Source organism: Mustelus asterias, unplaced genomic scaffold (assembly GCF_964213995.1).
Source record: "Mustelus asterias unplaced genomic scaffold, sMusAst1.hap1.1 HAP1_SCAFFOLD_900, whole genome shotgun sequence".
Taxonomy (NCBI): domain Eukaryota; kingdom Metazoa; phylum Chordata; class Chondrichthyes; order Carcharhiniformes; family Triakidae; genus Mustelus; species Mustelus asterias.
In genome coordinates this window covers 65,961-72,312 of record NW_027590846.1, presented here as the reverse complement: position 1 = coordinate 72,312, position 6,352 = coordinate 65,961, and the positions used below count along the sequence as shown (strand labels likewise).

Here is a 6,352-nt window from a genome sequence, read left to right as displayed (position 1 = left end):
TGGTGAGGTCCTAATTATTGCAGCACACAGAAAGCGCGATCACTATTCTTAATGCAGCACGTTACAATTTACTGCTTTAGCTGATGTTTGTGCAGCACTTGAGCCCCATCAACTTGAGTGTGAAGCAGCTGCGCGAATTAGCGGCTTCTTTCGTCGTTTTTCATGGTAAGATCTTAAAAAAATACATCCTATGTAAATGTTTAGTTTCGCAGCCAGATTTGTGAAATATGCAAATTATTTATTCGGCACATAACATCTAAGAAGTAGTCTGTAGAAAGTCTCATGGTTTGGCTGGTGATAGTACTCTTCACACTGAAGACGTCCATACAGGCAGTGTAATACTTTGTACTAGTCTAGGCAACAGCACAATGAAAAACTGACATTTGTGGAACATCCCAAGGCTAATAAACTGGACATTTCAAATATGAAATGAACATGCATAGTTCTGCAGAGTATTTTAGTGTATTTTCAACTTAATACAGTTTTTAAAAAAAACAATTATTCGTCTTTAACGGGATAAAAGCATTTCGCAGTTCACACGATTATCTTTAAGTCTTGTAGGTTTTTCATTAGAAACCATCACAGTTGTCTATGTGACTTGGGTTCAAATCTGCAGTTTGCGTAGTGTTGAATGTTGCATAAGTGCACAATCATTTAGTTTATATGCACCCGGGGAGTTCTGAAGAGGTGTTTTCGAACATCAATTAATTAACATTTTAACATGTAATTCATCCTTCACCAGTTTTTTTTTGCCACACTTTGAATAGATACCTGTTTTTTTGTATACTTGTGTAGCTAAATATAAAACGTTTGTCATTCTTGCATTTATGAAGCACTCTTAAGTGACTGTTGAATATCACGGAATCACGTAGTGTAGGAAAAACTGGGATCATCTCGATAATTATATGATAGATGCTTATTATATGTTGAACTGATTTTATTTCAGTATGTTGAGTGACAAAACCAAACGTTTGGTTGGAATTGCATGTTCAGCTGATCTTCCAGGGACTTAATGGCAATTGATTGTAAATATCTTGTCATTAAATTAAGCTGGGTTTAATGTAGTGAAATTATGTGGTACAGTTTGGAAATTCTTTCCACTGTCAACAAAAACTTCTGAATGCATTTTTCCCTTCAAAGCGGTTCTGTGGTTTTTGGTGAAATTGTTTGCAGGTTCCATCTAAGCGTTTCCAGCTGGATGCATTACAGTACTTCTAAACAGAAAAATATTGCATGCTTTCTCAAGTTATGATATGACAAAATGCCTATTGCATTACATGCACACATGCAAGGTTCATTTCATTTGAGTCATGTTACTCATTGTCATACGGTAACATGACTCATAAATGATGCTTCCTGAACTGTCAGGGTAAGAGATTGCAAATGTTTTCTCCAGATAATTAAAATTGAATTATAATTCAATTGTTAATATATACCTTCCTAATTTGTTGAATTTATTCTCCATTTCCTTTATATTTCCAATATTACAGCTATTCCTCAGATCAATCCAAAAAGATTGAGTATTTCTCTGTTTAAATCCTTGTGCTTTAATGCAATGATACTGGCTCATTAATATTGCTACCCTCTTCCCTTTGTTTTTCCTCTCCTGTAGCCCCACTTTTGACTTTGATGCCTTCAGCCTTCTTAACTTGGCTCCCTAAGACTTGTTCCTTCTCCTACTCTAAGACCCTCCATATAGTCAAGTCATTTGACTAAGCTTCCTAATAATTTGATCCATGCTATGATGTCCATTTCTGTCTGATTATAGCTCCATGAAATATCTTACAATGCTTCTGTGTTGAAAGCACTGTGTAAATGCAACTTGTGGGTGAAAATTGCAAACATCTACTCACCAGTAGTGGTGCAATAACTTTTTCAGCTCATTTAGCTAATACTGAAGAGGAATATTTATCTTCCAATCACACCTACAATCCTGTTTGCCACATTAATGTATTTTTTGCTGTTTAACTAGGATATTTCAAAATATTATTTTAAAACATGAATTGTATCTTTACAGCGGTGTTTTTGGATTTCCAAAAGGCGTTTTGATAAGGTGCCTCACAAAAGGTTGCTGAAGATTGGGTCTCACGGAGTTGGGGGTAGGGTGTTAGCATGGATTGGGGATTGGCTATCCGACAGGAAGCAGAGAGTCGGAATAAATGGGTGCTTTTCTGGTTGGCAGATGGTAACTAGTGGCGTGCCACAGGGATCGGTACTGGGGCCTCAATTATTTACCATTTATATAGACGATCTGGAGGAGGGGACTGAATGTAGGGTAACAAAGTTTGCAGACGACACAAAGATAAGTGGAAAAGTGAATCGTGTGGAGGGTGTAGAAGGTCTGCAGAGAGATTTGGACAGGCTGAGTGAGTGGGCAAGGATCTGGCAGATGGAGTATAACGTTGACAAATGCGAGGTTATTCACTTGAGGAAATAATAGCAAATTGGATTATTATCTAAATGGAAAAAAATTACAACATGCTACTGTGCAAAGGGACCTGGGGGTCCTTGTGCATGAGACGCAAAAACCCAGTCTGCAGGTGCAACAGGTGATCAAGGCGGCAAATGGGATGTTGGCCTATATCGCAAGGGGGATAGAATATAAAAGCAGAGATGTCTTGCTGCATCTGTACAGGGCATTGGTGAGGCCACAGCTGGAATACTGTGTGCAGTATTGGTCCCCTTATTTGCGGAAGGATATATTGGCCTTGGAGGGAGTGCAGAGAAGGTTCACCAGGTTGATGCCAGAGATGCGGGGTGTTGATTATGAGGAGAGACTGAGCAGATTGGGTTTGTACTCGTTGGAATTTAGAAGGCTGAGGGGGGAATCTTATAGAGACCTATAAGATAATGAAGGGGCTGGATAGGGTAGAGGTGGAGAGATTCGTTCCACTTAGAAAGGAAGCTAGAACTAGAGGGCACAGCCTCAAAATAAAGGGGGGTCAGTTTAGGACAGAGTTGAGGAGGAACTTCTTCTCTCAGAGGGTGGTGAATCTCTGGAATTCTCTGCCCACTGAAGTGGTGGAGGCTACCTCGTTGAATATGTTTAAATCACGGATAGATGGATTCCTGATCGGTAAGGGAATTAGGGGTTATAGGGATCAGGCGGGTAAGTGGAACTGATTCACTTCAGATCAGCCATGATCTCATTGAATGGCGGGGCAGGCTTGAGGGGCTAGATGGCCTATTCCTGCTCCTATTTCTTATGTTCTTATTAATATCAACTAACCTTGGGCACAGGAAGGGAAGTTGGATGATCAGCAGTTTGTTGGAATAGGATCAAGGGAATAGGAGATAGATTTCCTGGACAGGATAAGCTTGGAAAGAGCAAAATAGAAGATGGGATTGTAACTAGAGAAAGGCATGCGTTCAGGACCATAACAATAGCAAATAATGGAAATCTGGCCAATTAGATTAGGGAAAAGGGGGAAAGCAACACATGCAGTTGGGCTTGATCTTTGTGACAAATAAGTCCATTGTTCCCCACACTTACTGAGTTGAGGATGGCCTGAGAAGACTGTTTGTGGTGCAGAAGAGAGGTCAGGATTATTTGTGCATTCCTAGATGATGTGTTAACCAGCGGTAGTGAGCAGGAATGCTTTTTGGTCTAGCACCAGAAATGTTATAAAGAATTGTGATCCAAAGTCTAGTTAATTGGGAATTAGTAATTGTAGCGGTAAGTGACTTGAAGGAGAGATTTTCCAGGGAAGGACATAGGAAGTAGTAGGTTGGGAGTGGAAAGAAGAAAATGGGTGGAGAGTGATACAAGAAAGTTATCAGTGATTGCAATGGGAGTAGCAAGGCCACGTGAGATGGAAAGATCGAGCAGACGACGACAACCGGGACAGGACTCATCCCACAGGTCACACCATTACATTAAAAGTTTGATTCACTCACCAAAATGACCAATTGTTTACCTTCTTTACTGCTCTCCAGAATAAAAAAGATTTAATCAGGCTTCTTTCAATAAACAACAAACTTATTAATTAATAAAATCAGTCTTGTCAAATAGAAAAGCAAAGTTTATAAAAATACAGTATCACAGTGCAGAAGGAGACCATTCGACCCATCGAGTCTGCATCAATCACAATCCCACCCAGGCCCTATCCCCATAACCCCGTGTAGACCTTAAGAGGCCATAACCCAGTGTATTTACCGTAGCTAGTCCCTCTGACATTAAGGGGCAATTTAGCATGGCCAATCCACCTAACCCACACATCTTTGGGCTGTGGGAGGAAACCCACGCAGACACGGGGACAAAGTGTAAACTCCACATAGACAGTGACCCAAGCTGGGAATTGAACCCAGCTCCCTGGCGCTGTGAAGCAGCAGTGTTTGCCACTATACCACCCCGGCATGAAATATGAAAGTATGCAATTACCCTTTTGAGATACCCCAAGTCTTTATACACACACCAAAAAGAATAATAAAATAAAGATGGATGAATTCTGTCCCACACACTAAAATTAACAAAATAAAGCTAGAGACATTCTGCCAAAGGATACAAATCAATGGTTCAAGGGAAAAGAAAGATAATGTAGTCCTTGAAACATTGTCCAGTTTGTGATTCTTCTCTCAGTGCTGATCTTAGTAGCTTATATTCACTTCTGGATATGAACCAACTCTAAACTGCAAGAAGGTTGCGGTCTTCTTTTCACAAGCAGTTGGTCCTTATTCTTTTCAGAGCCATGCGCTAACCATGTGATCCCTTTTGTACATGGTCCACCAGGATCAAGAGTTTTCCAGTGTAAAACTGCTTAATTGCCTGTTCTTATAAATGGATGTCTCGTTAAGAAAAATAATCAGAGGTTCTTGCATTAACCCTTTCAGCAACAGTGTCTTTTAAAACACAAGTTGTTCAGAATATTTTTAGACCTTGAGGATAAAACATTTTCTGTAATTGAAGTGTTCATGACAATGATTGTGAATACGAGTAACTGGTAGTGTGAGATTTAGGGAGAAAGCTGAGCAATGATCTCAGAGGCTCGAGAGAACAAGAGGAGTTGAGATGGTGATGAAATCACTGGGAAGGGGAAATTACTCAGAGGCTGAAGGAAGAAGGTGGAGAAAATATGAGTGAAACTTGATGTGATACTTGGTTGGGGAGCAAAGAACAGGGATTTTGAATGAGATATGGAATAAGGTGAGGTACTCAAAAGGAGGAGAAATTGCCAGAAGAATAAGACCTAACATAATTTAGGGATAAAGTAGCACCACCCTTGATGCTCTGAGTGGGCCAAGGAGTGAAAAATATAGCAAGGAGGGGAGCTTCCTTGAGGGAAAAGATCTCATCACCTTTCTGCCATGTCTCTGTCAAGGTCACTATTAATTATTCACAATAAGTTTAATGAACTGTTTTGTTGAAAAGTTTTAAAAAATCTTTATGCAATGTGGGCATCACCGGCAAGGCCAGCATTTGTTGCCCATCCCTAGTTGTCAGTGGACTGAGTGATTTGCTGGGCTATATCAGAGACCATTGAATAATCAACCACATTACTGTAGTTCTGGAGTCACGTGTAGGCCAGATCAGGTACCCTCAAGGATATTAGTCATCTAGAAGCGTTTCTATTACAATCAATGATGGTTTCCTGGTCATCATTGAGACTAGCTTTCAAGCCTGGATTTTTATTAATTTGAATTCAAATTTATGGATTATGAGTTCAGTGACATTACCATTACACCACTCTCTGCCATTGTACATTCTGGAGGTAGATGCAGAGAACAAAACATTGGCAGAATCCAAAGAGGCAAGATTCTGATTGATAGAAGTGTTGCTGTGGAGAATGCACCAGTTAATGATGACTGGCAATTAACTGCCAAGCATTTTTTTGAAAGTTTAAACCAGGCAGCTTGACTCTGGACAAGGTATTGCCCTAAGGAATGAATCAGCTAATGGCTATCACTTATTTTGCTCAGCTGAATTCTTTGCACCTGTTTCAGCTGAACAGAATGAGTGATGGCCACAAGGTCAGATCATGTAGAGCCAGGGGAACTGTAGGAGAATGGATAGCAAGCTGGTGACAGAAAAGAAAAAATAGTTGGAGTTAAGAATAGCTACTCAGAGCTAGTAAAAGGTGGAGTGTTGTTTCATCATAACTGGTGTTGAGGCCACTTTTCACAATTTACATAAATGATTTGAGCTCTCGCACCAGAAGTATAATTTCAACATTTCTGGATAACACCAAATTGCGAGCATGGTTAATACAGAGACTGTGGTGAAGTACAAGAGGGTATTAATTAACTGGCATATAATTGACAAATTATTTCTATATAGATATAAGCAGGGTGTTACATTTTGGTAGTAAGAATAAAGCTTTTATTTATTAGTGTCACAAGTAGGCTTACATTATCA

At 39.8% G+C, this 6,352-nt stretch overlaps 1 long non-coding RNA gene across 2 annotated transcripts in view; it reads left to right on the top strand.

The window, feature by feature from the left end:
- The first annotated feature begins 2 nt into the window (after window positions 1-2).
- The window catches only part of LOC144487586 (uncharacterized), a 67,015-nt gene continuing 60,665 nt past the window's right edge, over window positions 3-6,352 (top strand). For both annotated transcript variants that reach the window (XR_013496435.1, XR_013496436.1), the window contains exon 1: window positions 3-165. This is a non-coding gene — a long non-coding RNA (uncharacterized LOC144487586). The remainder of the gene's footprint in view (window positions 166-6,352) is intronic.